Source organism: Peromyscus maniculatus, chromosome 4 (genome assembly GCF_049852395.1).
Source record: "Peromyscus maniculatus bairdii isolate BWxNUB_F1_BW_parent chromosome 4, HU_Pman_BW_mat_3.1, whole genome shotgun sequence".
NCBI classification, from domain to species: domain Eukaryota; kingdom Metazoa; phylum Chordata; class Mammalia; order Rodentia; family Cricetidae; genus Peromyscus; species Peromyscus maniculatus.
Window position 1 is genome coordinate 113,942,632 of NC_134855.1, and position 15,119 is coordinate 113,957,750.

Below are 15,119 nucleotides of genomic sequence, written 5' to 3' on the forward strand. Positions count from 1 at the left end.
CTTTCCAGAGACAATTCCAAGTTTAATATTCACCATCACCACCACGCCCACCTTGTGTCATCCACATTTTCCTTGAGACAAGATCACTCACTGAACCTATAATTTGTTGAGCAGGCCAGGCTGGCTGGCCAGTGAACCCCTCTGAGTCTCCGTGTCTCAACCTCCCAGTGACTCCATCCATGTCTGACATTTTTATATGGGTTCTGGGGATTGAACTTAGTTCTTTGTGCTTTACCAATCAAGCCATCTCCCTACCCCCTTCCCCCCAATATATATCAAATCTCAGTTCAGAATAGTGGTATTATAAGGGTTCAGGAAGTAATATTTGGCTTTAGCAGGCCGATTTATACAGTGCAACTTTACAGTGGCATAGAAATCTCTAAAAAGGCTTACGACTTTTAACCAAACTGTTTACCAGTCCTGTGGACTCTCCCAGCTTGGATCCCAACTCAGTTAAGATGTCAGGGCAGTACTGCGGTCCAACCGAAGTGAGCTGATCGATCCACTCTGGTTCAGTCACTGCCTGCTTGAGAGCCCTGCAGGCAAGAACTGGGGATACAAAAACTGGATTTTCTAGGTGAGATGTTACTGATAACCTTCAGGAGTGGAGTATTCTGGGATGAATTTTTGGTAGAATGTGAGTTGCCTATAGAAAGACCAACAAAAAGGACAGTATTTTAGGCCTGAATGTGTGTGTGTGTGTGTGTGTGTGTGTGTGTGTGTGTGTGTGTGTGTGTGTCTCGTGTTAGTGGAAGATTCTAGAAGAGTTTGCATACCTGCAGGTAGACACGTTTAAGAGCAGTGCTAATTCTCATGTGTGACCAATTTCCTGGGATTTTTATAGTTTGTAAAGTATCACCACAACCCATAATTTATTGGGTTCTACTCCAGTTATAGATTGCTTTATAATGAAAACGTGGGGCTTGGAATAAGAGCAGTGACTGCCATCTTGGATGCTTTCCTTTTCCTGGGTCCACAGTTTGGGGAGGCCTCGATTGTGCCCAGGGTGTCTTGCAGTGCACACACTTGGCTGCTGACACTGGGGTCAGAGGTTGGAGCAGTCCTGGGCTAGCTGAGCATCTCTCTTGTCACACACCCCATTTTTTTTTTGTCCTCTAGGATTGTCTCTTCAGGAGCAACTGAGCTGAGCTCTGGGGTGATTTTTCCAGTTGACACAAGTCCGGTCACTTTACGACTTGGCCTTGGAGCTGATGCCTCATGGCTTCCATCAGCGGGCCTTTCCTGCACTGCTGTACACATCTTGGCCCTTTAGTCATGCCCCGGGAATGCTCTCACATTGTGCCAGAACTCGTAATTCTGCACGGCAGATCTCTCCTTTTTTGTTGCCCGGTAACTGAGGCCAGGTGGCACTTAACAAAATCTAAAGTTGCTTATGGTCTGAATGTCCAACTGTGTCCCTCTGTTTATCTTTGATTATCCATCCTTCCTTCTGCTTTTAGAGTTGTTCCTAAGCTGTGGACATATCCCAAATCTTTTTCTTTTTCTCGTGATTTGTTGAGGAATTGGGAAATATGAGAGGACATAGCAAAATGAAGGGGAAGACAAATTTCTCACTCCTTACTTCTCTTACTATAAGGATGTACCTTTATCACCCATGCACGGCATCTTCAGAGAACAGAGTTCTTCACCTTGGCTAGTGTCTGGGTTTCTCTCCTGGTCTTCCCATGGTGGCTCCTTCTTGCTCCATCTCTTCTCCTTGTTCAGCCTTTCCAGGCTGATTAGATGGAGGGGAAAAGGGCAAGAAGCAAGCACTGTGACCTCTGAAAGATCCTTTTTGCTGATGGGAGCCAAGGTCAGCATTGTGTCAGGTTGTGTTTCTCTGGTTTCACAGGCGTTTCCGTCCTCTCAAGTGTCACCTTTACCCAACGTGGGGCCTGACACTGGGTGCACAGTGCGCATTCTCTTGCTCCCTTGCCTTACCTTCCTTTGCAAATTCACCACCGTCCCCTAGAAATGATTGAAATGCCAACTGTATAAGCCTTTAAATAAAGTGCTCTCAGCCCTGGAACTTAATTCTGAAATGCATGAAGGGGCTAGATATTCATCAGAGCTAGTAGGATAAAATGTTAATCATAGAAATCTGGTTGGCAGGTACATGCTATACCTGTATACTGTAAGAATATATGTACTGTTTACAAAAAGAACTTGTGTTGTTTTAAAATAAAACCCCGGAGAAGAGACTCATTCACCAAAAATTATAGCCGGATATATTTGAAAACAAAATATCAGTTTTGTGCTGTAACATAGGCTTAAGCTTGTCCTGTCTCTCACTTAAGCATGCAAGCGGCTATGTGTACGTTGTGATTTGTTCTGATTTCAGTTTCCGCTCAAGCTTTGAAGAAACAGGAAAAGGCCTGGAAGCCTGCCACAGGAAAGTCCTCTAAAACGTTAGCTTTTGTAGCTGGTGGTCTTCTTGAGCAGATGTCACCCACTGCCCATGCCATGCTGTTGTTGAAGTCACTGGGATGTGGTTGCTCAGTGCTCCTTGCAGGGCTACTTGCCAGTAAGAACTGTTACCTATTTTACACTTGCCCATTTTAAGTTGGATGTCCAGAGTCTTTTCTACCCTGAAGTTTAGGTTTACCAACAGGTGAAATGGTTCCTGGTTTTGGTCTATTTCTATAAAATATGAGGGAAAATTAACAAAATGTAGCTCAGAGGTAGATCACTTGCCTAGCATGTCCAAGGTCTTGGTTCTATCTCCAGTACCATAAAAATAAAATAAAATCTGGGATTGGAACTGTTGTTCCATGATGGAACACTGTGTAAGACCTTAGACACTGTAGGCAGCGCGCGCGCACGCGCGCACGCGCGCGCGCGCGCGCGCACACACACACACACACACACACACACACACACACACCTCACATACAAAGTGTAACAAAAAACTTGCTAATACTCTTTTTTCTTTTTGTGGAAAGTGTGCCAATACAGTGGTTAAGTGAGTGGAAATAGTTGCATTTGAAATGCCTGCACCTGCTTTTCTGTAGTTAGAGAAGGGCAGAGGCCCTGTCTTTGCTGTCCTCAGGTGGGAGGAGGTACCTGGCCCAGGACTGAGGGCTGACGTCAACTTTCCCAGGAGATGAACCACCAGTGTCCTTGGGCTCCCACACCTGGAAGATCAGCTGCTTCCTTCCTTTGCATATTTTGTGGGCTGTCTGGAGAGTCTGGTGTCATCAAAGCAGAAAGAGAACAGTTGGAGGACAACTCCAATGGCTCCCCGTGACAGTGTGGCATGATCTTCTGGTTCTAGAGAACTTGTGACTTTGCAGCAAGGTTTCAGTTTGCTAGGCAAGAGCAGTTATGTGGCAAAAAAAAGGGCAAGAAATCCATGCAGTGATGTGTGTTTCATATGGCCCTCTGGAATTTATTGGAAAATGCAAATATATCCTTATTGAACTTACGGAAAAACAGAACCCAAATGTAGTTTCCTAATGCAATTACATTTACTGAAAAACTAGTGATTTCAAATTTGTCACCTGGAGGGAATCTATAAGGAACTGGAAGAAGAATGTGAGTCCTGAAGCCTGGACTTCAGTTTGCTTGTGCATAGGGTGAGCACAGCGCCATTGCTTTTGGTGTCTTTGATGGTCCTGGTGTGAGATGGTGCGTGTTGGACCTGCCATAGAGTGAGTACTGGGTTTCTTCATTCTGTTTGTCTCTTCTTTCTCTCCTCTGGACATTGATATAAAACTAGGCCACCTCGGTAGGATCAGGATTGATTTCTGACGAGCTCTCCTTTTCTTCTCTGTAGCTATCTGCCCTTTCTTCTGGTCAAGGAAAGCATCTGTATGGAATGTCCTTGAGGAGCACAGGGTGCCTGCTGTCCTCACCCTGGTGCTCTTTTCTATCCCAGTGATGATGCTCTGCCTTCTGGGCCTCTGCACAGTGGCATCTCTGTGCTTCAGGCTACATACGAATGCTTCTCTTCAATTACCAAGACCATCTTTTCTTCCAAACTACCTTCTTTACACACATGCCCCCATTCTCCTTGGACCCTCCTCTCCCATTAACTAGCACTAACACACCCTCCCATGGGGCTGGTTCATGTCAGTCCATCTGGGAAACCTGGCCTGCTGTGCCTGCCCCTTCTCTCTGCTTTCTTTTTAATCCAGGTGAGATTCACATTATAAATGCTACAATTCACATTTTTATACAACGACCACCTCTACCTAACTCCAAGCACTTCCATCACTCCCAAAGAAAACCCACTGCCATCAGCACTTACGGGGTCCCGGTCCTTTCCCAGCAACCACCAGTTTGCCCTGTATCTATGTGAATTTGCCCACTCTGAGCATCTCATAGGAATAGGATCATGCAGTATGGGACCTTTTGTGCCTACCTTCTTTTGTGAGACTTGTTGCTTTAGAGTTCATTCATATGTTAACATGTATCCATACTTCATTCTGTGTTACGTGTCTAAACAATAATGCCCATCATATGTGTATGCTGCCATTTGTCTATTCATCTGCTGATAACGGTTGTTTGTTCCATCTTTTGGCTGTTGTATGTATGAGCTACTACTATTTTCAGTTCTTTGGAATATCTCCTTAGGTAAGCATTTAACTCTTGGAGGAACTACAACTCTTTTTCACAGTGCCTGCTTACTTTTTTTATTTCTGCCAGCAATCACTGGTTTTCCAATTTCGTTGCTCTTTTTGACAGCAGATGTTTGCCTTTTACTTTTAAAAATAAAATGTAGCCATCCCAGTAGGTATGAAACCGTACCCCGTTGTGGTTGTAATCATTTTTTTTTTCTTTTTTCTTTTAAAGGCAGGGTCTTTGCATCATAGGCTGGCCTCAAATTCACTGTATAGCTCAGGATGGCCTTGAACTTCAAATCCTATCTCACTTCCTGAGTGCCGGATTTCAGGCCTACACCATGCTGTCCATGGGGCATGGCAGACAAGCACCCCCAGCCCTAGTTTTTAATCTCTGTTTTCTAGTGTCTAATCATACCCTGCATCCTTCTGCTTGCTTGTTGGCGATTTCTTGGACAAGTGTCCTACATTTAAAATGGTGTGTTTGCCTCTGGGTTATTGAATTAGTTGCAGAGGTTTATTACAGATATTCTGGATATTAGATCCTTGGCAGATGTAACTGGGAGGGCTTTTCTTCTATTTTTTTTAGGTTGCATTTTCGTGTTTTTGAAAATATCTTTTGATAAACAAAGGGTTTTCATTTTTTTATAAGCTAAGATTTGTCTGTTCCTTCGCTGATTCTGGATCTGCTAATTAGCACACTTGCCTTATAAGACTCTCGAGCTCATAACAATTTACTGTAAGCTCCCCTCTCTGTTTTAGTCCAAGTTTTACGGTCATTAGTTCGCAGGTTGTGGTATTCCTTGATCATCAATCCATTCTGGATAGGATATGAGGTAGTAGGGGTCCAGCAGCATTCATTTGCTTTGGGATGCCCAGTCCCAGGATTATTTGTTGAGCAGACTTCTTTCTCTATTGTATGATCTTGGCACCCCTTTCAAGCACTAACTGGGCCTAGCAGCATGGGTTTCTCAATTGTATACTGTTGTTGGATGTACCTTTCCTTTACTCCGTACCACACTATTTTGATTATTATATCTTTTTACTTGTTTTTCAATTCTGAAAATGTAAATCTTCCAGTTATATATTTTTTTCTGGTGCTATTTTTGCTCTTTGTGCCTTCTGTTGCTTCTGCCTCCATCATTATTTTGTCTTGTACTGATTCTTAGCTATGGCAGTGTACCACAGGTGAAGCCAGCAGCTCTATTAGCTTCTTGGTACATGTGGCATATTACAGGGATGCTATAATTGAAAGGACTCTCTTGTTTAGGGCTACTCTCCAGAAACCTTGGTGAATTCGACATGAATGACTTCTGAAAAAAAGAAAACAAAAAACAAAAAACCTCCTACCTGCTGGTTTTAAGCTGCCCATCAGACATCTAAGAGCCTCTGTTCTAGGAGCCTTTTGAAATAGAGCAAAAGAACCCCTTTCTCCTTTGCAGTGACAGCTAGACATCGTTGTGATTTGTGCGTGTTCTGGCTGTATTATTAGTTGCCATTTTTAATTACATAAATGCTATTGGAAAAACTCTCTATTTTGTATAGGAAAGATGAAATACAGGCATGAAATCGGGAAGAAGTTAGAAGTGTGGAAGGCAGAGCAAGGAAGAAGGCTGCTGGTTTTGCTGGACTCAGTTGCTGGAATGAGTCACACTTGTTTCCAGAATATTTAGCCTCTGCTTTGTTCCTTTGAGAATTGCAGGGTTTGTGTGGGATTTTCCTTTTAGTACGAGCTTGTAGCCATGAATGCCCAGTAACTGCTCCTTAAGCATTTCCAGATGGTCCGTTAAGTCCTCATCTAATGGAAGCTGAGCACTTGCTCCTGGTAGATGGGAGAAAACTGCTTTAACCCCTGGACACTGTGACAGTGTGAATGTTTGAGTCTCTTGCTGAAATGCAATTTGCAGGCATCCAAGGCTGCTGAGGAGATGGCTTAGCAGGTAAAGTGCCTCTGCACCACACGAGGACCTACGGGTCCTCATCGAACATGTAAAGCTGGGAATAGTGGCTTACCTCTGTAACCTTTGTACTGAGGGTAGGAGGGTTGGGGAGACAAGCAAATCTGTGGAGCTTGCCAGCCAGCCATTCCAGCCATTCAGTGACTTGCAGATGTGCTGAGAGACCTGTCTCAAAAACTAAAGTGGAGAATAACAGAAGACACCTGACGTTAAGGTCTGGCCTCCATACTTGCACACACATCAACAGGTATATATGCATATTTCAAACACAAATACACATTAAAAAGACTCAGTCTCCTCTCTCTCTCTGTCTCTCTCTGTCTCTCTCCGTCTCTCTCCGTCTCTCTCTCTCTCTCTCTCTCTCTCTCTCTCTCTCTCTCTCTCTCTCTCTCTCTCTCTCTCTCATGCTTGTGCGTGCATGCGTCTTTATCAGGTGATGGCAAAGAGACTCCTGAACTGATGGGTAAGGCTCTAATTGCTGGGTTGTGGTGCTAGTTGCCTGGCTGAATTTTATCGTGGATAGCATCTACACTTCACATCTATGAAGCTACACACAGAGATGTATCTATCAATTTGGGAAGAATGACCCAGGCTTCTCACAAGACCTTACATCAGGCAGTGTAAAATGTCTATGACTACTAAAGGGGATTTAAGGTTGAAAAAGATAAATACTAAAGACTTCTAGAATCTGTTTTTAAGCTGCACCTTTCCTTCATTATGTGTGCAGTGATAGAAACAGCAATCAAGAACATCCAAGAAAATCATTTGGGCTGATCACGCTGCAAACTTGGCTCGTATTTAGCAAGTTTCTTTTTCATTAACACCAAATTTGGAGAATTTTTTTTTTAACGGAAGTGTCAGAAGTGTGAATCCTTTCTGCTTATAAAGTATTCCACTACCATGGTAATGGCAGTGGGTAAAGTTAGTAAGCAATTTTCCTCATTTGATGCAGTGTTTAGGCACCAGGGTCAGTTTGTGGTTCATAGATTGTGTATTTCAACCAAACAAATCTGACTTGGATGGAAATCAGCGTGTTGAAAGTAGCTGATTATTTTTGTGAGGAGCTTGCCCTGCATAAGACACTGTACACAAGGAGAAGAGAAGAAAAGATAATTTTTGTAACATGAGGTTAAAAAAACATTATATGGGTATGGCAGCAAGTAATTTAAAAAATATATGTGATATTGCTTAAATATATATATTTATGCATGATGTATATAGTTCTCCAACTTTGTACTTTTGTCAAATTTCATTCTAAATAAAGCAATTTTACTGCACTGAAAAAAGTAAAGAAAGGGAGAAGAGAAAGACCCTCTGTAAGAGTGTAGACTATTTGCTCTGCTTATAGCCCTAACATCCAGACTGGCCAGTTTGCTCTCCAGTTGTTGAAAGGACAGTCCAAGAGGAGGATTGGCTTGCTGTGTCTTATTTGCTGTCAAGGCTGCATGTAACTTAGTAAGAACAACATCTTTTCTTCGAGCATCAAAGAGTTTGTTAATTCCCAGATGTCACTTATGCCCCCAGAGAGCTTGAGACAGTGATTATATTGTCAAAAGCTGGTGGTGCTAAAATGGAAAGCATATTTTGTTTTACTTCTTTGCCAAATTATAGTCTACTTGGAATGAATAAAATGTATCTGTTTAGTTTTATTTTGAATATCCAGAAATGAGTTTCAGATTTCATCTTCTTAATGGCTTAATACTAAACACAATGATATAGGCCTAGAAAAAATTATTTTCCTGTTCATTAATGTTTTCTAAATGGTTGCTTTTTATGTTTGTATCTATTGTTGGTTCATCCATTTAGTAAATATGTGTTGAATGTCAGCCGTGTTTCTGGCAAGGTTCTAAGCACATTTTGGATGATGGGATCATGCAGCATACATAGGTAATTCGTTTGCACTTGGGGTCAAACACAGTTAGACTATGAAGGTGACTTTTAAGCAGAGACCAAATTGATGAAAAGGCAAGAATGTGAAGAATGGTGGGCAGACTTTTCTAGACAGAGGGAAGAGCATGTACAAAGGTCATAAGCAGACATGACCATCTTAGTGTGATATCAGTAGTAAAGAGGAAGGAACGTAGGGAATGTAAGGCTGGTGAAGTCTTAAGTTGGCCAGTAGCCAATCTCGTGTTACCTTTTAGGCTTAGAGAAGGAACTACTTTTGATTGTTGATGTTCCTTATTTGCTTTTTTTTAATTTTTATTTTATTTTTTATTTTTTTTTATTATTTGCTTATTTTAAGAACAAGAACAATTCTTTGACAGACATGATCAAGTTCACATTTTAGTAAATCACCCCTGCAGTGATAAATTAATTGGGAGTATAGAGTTGAAGATATGAGTGGAAACAGAAAATCCAGTTAGAAGTCTGCTGTCATTGAGCGGGGAGAGAGTTTAGGCAGGATTTAGAACTAACCTGAATTCACTAGATGAACTCAACAGGGAAGATAATGGCAGAAGAGGCATTGGGTTGGCTCTTAGGTACTAGAGTAAGCGAGGTGGGAGGAGTCTGTGGAGATTAGAGAGCCTACAGGGAAAATGTAGACCAATAAAAGTGTTCTTCTTTAAGCTTTGCTGTTGAATACATTTGCTAAGTATGCAAGTGGAAATGTCAAGTAAACAATTGGGTCTTTGGTCAGAAGCACTTGGATAGATCAGAGGTAGGTCTGGAGCTGTGGGTAATGGAAAGAAAGATGGTATTTAATGCTTTGGGCCACATGTGATCACCTAGCAAGGGAAAATACACAGGGGAGGGTCACATCAATGGAAAGAGGTCAGGATGGAGGACAAGTGACTGTTGAAGTCAGAAACAAGCACGAAAAAACACAGAATCACTGTCATACAAAAAAAAAAAAGAAGTGTTCAGGAAGGAGAGAGCAATTCATTGGGTCAAACGGCCATTGGTTGGTGGAGACAAAAGGGGAACTTTGTAGCTCACAACGTGTAACCCTTGTATCTCACAACATGAAAGCCACTGTTGTTCTTGACAGGAAGGAATTCCTATCAGCATAGTCTGAGGGAAAAAAAAGGAGGGGGGGGTCAGTTTATAGACAAAGTTGGTAGTGATACAGGAAAGAGAGGCTGGCATGGTGGGTCTCAACCTCCCTAATGCTGCTACCCTTCCATACAGTTCCTCATGTCGTGGTGACCCCCAACCATAAAATTGTTTTTGTTGCTCCTTCATAACTGTAATTTTGCTACTGTTAGGAATCATACTATTAATTATTTTTGGAGAGAGGGGTTTTATCAAAGGGTTGTGACCCACAGGTTGAGAACCACTGTGCTACAGGTTTCAGGTCATTTTGGGAAATGGAGTAAACATTTTGTGAACAGTGTTACTGTGTTCCATTGCAGATGTGATAAGGAATGAAGGCTGGATAGTGTGGCTGTGAGATTTTTTTCCCCTCTAGTCTAGATCACTTCAGTGGTCATAATCAGTTATAAGAACAACAAAAATGGGTCAGACCATGTGAGGAATTAGCAAAGGGACCATGAGGGAGGGAATGAGGCAAGGACGGGAAGTGTGACCATAAGGACAGTTTCACTGAGGCAGGAGAGAGGATGGCCATGGACTGTAGTACACAGTAAAAAGAATGGCTGGGTCTGGAGTATATAGGTCTCAAGTGGGAGGTAGCATCGTTGGGTCAGGAGTTAGTACATGTCTAGCAAACTGAATACAGAAACCTAAAATCTGAAATGCTCCAAAATCTCAAACTTTTTAGAGCACTGCAATGATCTAATTGGGAAATTCCAGACCTGACCTCATGTGACGGATTGCAATCAGAACACAGGCATCCAATTACATTATAGATGCTTACACTCAAACTATGTGCACAAGGTTTATATGAAAGACCAATCAATGTGATGTTTAGACTTAGGTATCTTAGATGTCTTATGTATATGCAAATATGCCTAAATAGAAATCTGAATTCTGAAACATGTCTGGTCCAAGCCTTCCAGGTAAGGGAAAGATGGTTAACTGAAGAAGATAATGGTGACTGGGCAGGAAGAGATGCTCGGATGCAGTTTGAAAAGAGTGCAGTTGCATAAGACAGCATCAAGCAAATGTACAAGTGACAGAATTTGATGGACAGCATAGCCCTGGAGGCTGAAAATTATCGATCTCAAAACCCTTTGTTTCTCTTAAGGCTGTATATGTTGTGATATATTGATCATGTTCCAGAAATATCCGATAGTATCTAGCTCCCTTTGGCTATAGATAATATAAACTGACTATTCCTGTAGACCAGACTTCTCTGTTCAATGGAAAACCTAATTTCTAGCAGCCAATGAATGTTTGTATTGTATCATAGACATTTAAAGAGATGAGCTGTTTCCTAAAATCCCTTGGAAGACAACAGATGGCATACCATTGATCTTGAAGCCTATGTGGGACCAGGGTCCACTTAGCCGTGGTTAGAAGAATCCTAAGATACAGAGATGGGCTGTTGGACAAATAATCCCATAAATGCCTTTTACAAGTATCAGCTGGTTTACATCATGACTTGAGCAAGAAAGGCTTAGGCAAGATTCACTTCCTGAACATATTCTTCTTGAGGAAGAATGAAATTTTAAACTCCTATTCACTGCTTTTGGCACTTTTCTCGAGCAGCCTGGATCCTGTTATTAACTTACCTTCCCAGTAGAGTTCAAAGGGGGAATTTAACAGGCTGGAATTGCCTCTGTGTTTCCAGGCCAAATATTTCAGTTGCCTAGATGCCTTGGCTTCTCTGTTAATTGGTTTGTATGTAAAAATCTCTTTATTGAAGTGTATCTAATACACAGTTGGAGAACTGTACAAATCGTAAGTGAATAGACAGCTTCTTTTGCTTTCAGGAAGTCAGTGCTCCCAGGTAGGACTTGCCAATTCCCTGTGAGCTTCCTTAGGATTTCTTCTGGTTACTGCCCCTCCCATTAGGGTATATTAATTGCTTTTCATATTGCCATAACAAGAAACCCGACAGAAACAACTTAAGAAAGGAGAACTGTGTGAGCTCTTGGTTTCAGGGGGCCTTATTTCCATCATGGTAGGGAAGTCATAGCAAAGTCCATGTAAGGTGGAGATGCTTTATATGGTGGTCCACCAAAAAGCAGAAATGGCAGGAATTAGGGGCTGAGCCGTAACCACATGTCCACACCCAGTGACCTACTTCTATTAGAAATGCCTCACTTCCCAAGGGGTCCACAGCTTTCAAATTAGTGCTACAGAGTTCAGACCAAGCTCAAAACATGAGCCTAGGTCACAAACCGTAATCTATCTCTTGACTTTTTAAACCACAGCTTCTTCCTGTTTGCACCATGGTATGGTGAGCAGATATGCTAGCACAGATAAAACAAAGAACATTAAAATGATCTGTAGGTATGTGATAACCTTAGTCCTGAAATTCTTCCTGCTGTTCTCTCCCTCCCAGAGCAAGGAAGAATCTTCCAGTATGAATAATAACATTATCCACACAGGCAGCTGAAAGTTATATAATATTGTAAATGGTAGGACACAGGTGCCATTTGTTATATCTAGGTTGTTCCCTTTTTGTTTCGTTTTCATTTTTTAATATGAATCTCAGGACATTTATAACAAGAGTTCTGTGATGAGCTGTTTACTTAGACTAGAGCTTATTGCATTAGGAGGTGTTTAATCTTTTATTTGTTCATCTTGAATAGAGATGGCCCTTCTGCTGTAGGGATCAGATGCTGGCTAACTGCTCCCCTGCCCATGCAACAGAACATGTCAGACACCCAGGCAAGACTTTCCTGGACTCATTTGGAATTTGTGGGAGAAGCACTTATTCCAGATGAGCAGGAGCATCCTATGGGACTTTCTATGGAAATTCACAATTTTATATGAGATCAATGGCTGAATGCTCTTTCTTTCCAAGGTTACTTAGGTTTTATGATTTTGAGTAAGGGTGTGCCTGAAAAAACCCAAGAATAAGATAGTTTCTTTCACATAAACAAGTCAAATATGTTTTATTTTCCTGATAGCTTGCAGACATGTGTTGTGATATACCATCCAGTATGTTCCCAACCCTAGAACATAGTTTTTATTCTATTAAGTTCCCTAAATCACAACTCTAATGATGCATTTACTATATATTCCAAATATAGATCATCACATCATCTCATGAGAGAGAGTGAAAAATGACTCAGTAGGAATTTTAAAACATCAACATTTCTGTACTATACTTTCTCCCTACTTTTCTTCATTGTTTCATTTATTTCAGTATAACTTACATATGGAAGAAATGAAAAAAAATCTAGTTTATAGATGGTTTTATCCCTATATAATACACCCATGATCAAGATGTTTATGTTTATATTCAAATGACCATGGTCATGCCAAACACACAGACTTATATATTCTTTAAAAAAAATTTTTTTAATCATTTTACTTACCAACCACAGATCCCCCTCTCATCTTTACAGACTTACGTATTCTAGAGGTTAAATGCTAAGGACCACTTCTCTGCATTCCTGACCTGGGCTTTCATATGCTATTCATACTTTATATGGTGGTATGTAAGTATGTACAGTATGTATATCTTTGTACATGTGAAGTAGCCCAGTTCTGAGCTCTCAAAGACGCTCAACAGATTTTCACTGAGAATTCCCATCAGTGCATTGGCTGCACATGTGTCTTGCAGTGTGGGGTGAGGAAGGAAGTCTCAGTTCAGAGCTATGCATGTTTACTCATCAAATGATTATTAAACCCATACTTTTAAATACTATTTGTATTATTTTAGAATTTCACATGGTCTATTTTGATCATATTCACCCCAAGTTTTTACCTTAACTCCTCCCAACCTACCTGTGCCTTCCTATCCCCCAAACTCATGTTCTCTCTCTCTCTTTTTTTAATTTAATAACCCATTGACTCTAGTTTGCACTTTGCATATACTTATGGGTATGAGACCATCCCTGGTGCATGGTTGGCATGCCAGTAACTGCACCATTAAAGAAAGCTGACTCTTCCTTCTCTAGGAGCCCTCAGCTGTCCATAGCTCCTCAGTTATAGGTAGGTGTCATGAACCATTTCCGTTCCATGCTTGAATGCTGACAGCTTTGGTCTTGTGGAGGTCTTATGTACTTAACCACAGCTACTGTGAGTCTGTTGAATTCATATGTTTTATAAAATTTTCTGCCAAATACGGTCATCTATAAACAGAAATCTAAGACAGAATATATCATCCTGCAGCTTCTACAACACACTACAAGTTACATAATGCAACTACATAATTAAAAACTAGGATGAATGGTCCTAATGTCTATAAAGTCTGAAGGTAAAGATAGTGAAATGGCCAAGAATTTGTTTAAACTGATTCTAGAAGATCGACTAATGTGGGTTAATTTAATGTAAATTATTATTTTCCCCAAAGTTTGTGATACTATATGAGGTTTTCAAAATTGTTTCTCTCTCTCTCTCTCTCTCTCTCTCTCTCTCTCTCTCTCTCTCTCTCTCTCTCTCTCTCTCTCTCTGTGTGTGTGTGTGTGTGTGTGTTTTGAAGTGTTGAAACTGGGTCTGACTCTATAGCTTAGGCTAACCTCAAACTTACAGCATTCCTCCTGCCTCAGCCTCCCAAGTGCTGGGTTTATATGTATGAGTCACCATGCTTAGCACTTTAATTTTTTTAATGATAAGTAACAGATGATTTAGCTTTGCTTGGAGAACTCTTATTTACATGCTGTTCAGGGTAGTGATGAGCAAATTTTTCATCAGGAGTACAGTAGCACAAGAGCCAAGCTTTGTGAGTAATTTCAGCAACAATGTTGGTAGTAACTGAGTTTGGGCTAGAGAGAATGATGGGCTTGGGCATAGTAGGGAGTATCCCAAGTAGCCCAGGCCACAGTTTAGAGCACCTGGGTTAGTTTGGAGGTGCTGGATTGTATGGAGATGAGAATGGTGTAAGAAGGGCTAGTTGTCTGCATGTGTACCAAGCAACATACTCTGTTTTAATGTTCAACTGTGGAACACTTTGCTCTCACCTTCAGTGTAGGTGAACAGCTCAGAGCTCAGCAGGCTGGTTCCTCCAGGTGCCAGTGAGCTTTCCTCAGAGCCTGAGCTAACTGTGTTGACTGATGTAGGTTGCTGCTGGGCTGTGTTAACTGATGTAGGTTGCTGCTGGGCTTGGACAGGGAGGAAGAGGTAGAATTACCCTAGAGTCATCCCTCTGTGTGCACAACTCTTTGTGTGTAGATGCACTGCAGGGTGTGTGTGTGGGGGAATAGCATGGCTTTTGATTTCCAAATCTGACCGTGCCACACTAGTCCTTTGCACAGATGGTGGTGTCACCAGGCATTGCCACATTTCTGGAGAGCTGCTGTCTTGACTGGTTTTCATAACACATTTGTGTCATTGTGATTTCCCAGGACATAAAAGGAAAGAGGACATTGTTAGTAGTTCCTCATTTCTGAACCGTTTAGTCCATTTTCCGTACTATAAATGGTGGCACTCAAAGGCAGATATTTAAAGGACTTTCTGATTCATCTTAAAAATGTGCCCTTCTGTACCTCTGCATAGCCTACTTGATCACCTATGTTGAATAGACCTTTGACAGGTCTTTTTTTATTTTCTAAATAAGAGTAATATGTTTACATATTTT

At 41.4% G+C, this 15,119-nt stretch overlaps 1 protein-coding gene across 6 annotated transcripts in view; it reads left to right on the plus strand.

Moving 5' to 3' along the window:
- LOC143273001 (uncharacterized) overlaps nucleotides 1-15,119 on the plus strand; it is a 222,495-nt gene that overhangs the window by 156,274 nt on the left and 51,102 nt on the right. Inside the window, exon 5 of one of the 6 annotated variants that reach the window (XR_013050786.1) lies at nucleotides 12,946-15,115. The exons of the other annotated variants lie outside the window; for them this stretch is intronic. The gene's annotated coding sequence lies outside the window, so the exon portion shown is untranslated. Of the gene's footprint in view, nucleotides 1-12,945; nucleotides 15,116-15,119 lie in introns of those variants that run through there. 6 annotated transcript variants of the gene reach the window in all.